Genomic DNA, 1,980 nt, shown 5'->3' on the forward strand with positions numbered 1-1,980 from the left:
CATAGCTTTGACTAGATGGACATTTGTTGGCAAAGTAATGTCTCTGCTTTTTAATCTGCCATCTGGATTGGTCATAACTTTTCTTCCGAGGAGCAAGTGTCTTTTAATTTCATGGCTGCAGTCACCATCTGCAGTAATTTTGGAGCCCAAGAAAATAAAGTCTCTCACTGTTTCCCCATCTATTTTCCATGAAGTGATGAGACCAGATGCTGTGATCTTAGTTTTCTGAAGAAGGTAGAAGAGTTAGTAGCAAAATTTCTGTCTTTAAGTGAATATATATATCCCCCATGAGGAAAAACCTCGTATGCAAAAAATTCAAATGGGTGAAATAGACACAGGAGGGGGTGATTATTTATACCTGAACTACACTCACAAATTCATGCAGATTACTGACAGGTTTACATATAATTTTCCATGGGCTGGATACTATTCTATGTGACACTGTGCATATATTGACTCATTTAGCCTTTATACCAATCCTATGAAATTAATACAAATATTATTCTTGTTTTAGGGTAAGAATTTGAGGCACTCAAAGGTTAAATAACTTGCCTTTGTTACCATATAGATCTGGAATTTAAATCTGACTACACTGGTTGCAAAATGCCAGGCTGGATGAAGCTCAAGCTGGAATCAAGATTGCCGGGAGAAATATCAATAACCTCAGATATGCAGATGATATCATCCTTATGGCAGAAAGCAAAGAACTAAAAAGCCTCTTGATGAAAGTGAAAGAGGAGAGTGAAAAAGCTGGCTTAAATTTAACATTCAAAAAACTAAGATCATGGCATCTGGTCCCATCACTTCATGGAAAATAGATGGGGAAACAGTAAGAGATTTTATTTTCTTGGACTCCAAAATCATTGCAGATGGTGACTGCAGCCTTGAAATTAAAAGACACTTGCTCCTCGGAAGAAAAGTTATGACCAATTCAGATGGCAGATTAAAAAGCAGAGACATTACTTTGCCAACAAATGTCCATCTAGTCAAAGCTATGGTTTTTCCAGTAGTCATGTATGGATGTGAGAGTTGGACCATAAAGAAGGCTGAATGCTGAAGAATTGATTCTTTTGAACTGTGGTATTGGAGAAGACTCTTGGGAGTCCCTTGGACAGCAAGGAGATCCAACCAGCTAAAGGAAATCAATCCTAAATATTCATTGGAAGGACTGACGCTTAAGCTCCAATACTTTGGCCACCTGATTCGAAGAGCCAACTCACTAGAAAAGACCCTGATGCTGGGAAAGATTGAAGGCAGGAGTAGAAGGAGATGACAGAGGACGAGGTGGTTGGATGGTATCACTGAGTCAATGGACATGAGTTTGAGCAAACTCCAAAAGATGGTAAAGGACAGGGAAGCCCGGCGTGCTGCAGTCCACGGGGTCGCAAAGAGTTGGATACGAATGAGTGACTGAACAACACTGGTTGCAGAGTCCATTCTCTTAACCATTCCTCTGTACTGTACACATGTATGTATGAATATATGTGTGTGCATATATGTACATGTTACACATACTGTGCATGAGCACATGTGTGTCTAACATACTAGATAGGTAGATATGTACTATTGTGTGTGACTACACACACACAATATGTATATATGTATACATATAAACAATATATATGTGTAGATTGTTACAATGAACATATATACACATTTTGCTTTACAAAAATATGCAGTTTCCTTTAAATAATAAATATACATATTTATACAATAATTTATAATATTGACGCTTACAAATAAATAAGTAAGAAATTTAAAGAGAAAAACGTTTCTGCTACCATGTGATAACCCATCACAAATCCCTCGCAGTGACAGTTTTTTGAGACAGATTAACAGGAAGGCCCAAGTAGTTCACTGAAAGGTCTCATATATTTGTTCTGGGTCATTTTAGCATGTGATGAATAAATACAGTGAAAAATGTATTCTTTGGGGATTTTGCTGCTGGACAAGAAACAAAAATAAGTCTGCCTTTTGAAT

This window comes from Muntiacus reevesi, chromosome 4 (assembly GCF_963930625.1).
Source record: "Muntiacus reevesi chromosome 4, mMunRee1.1, whole genome shotgun sequence".
Lineage (NCBI taxonomy): Eukaryota > Metazoa > Chordata > Mammalia > Artiodactyla > Cervidae > Muntiacus > Muntiacus reevesi.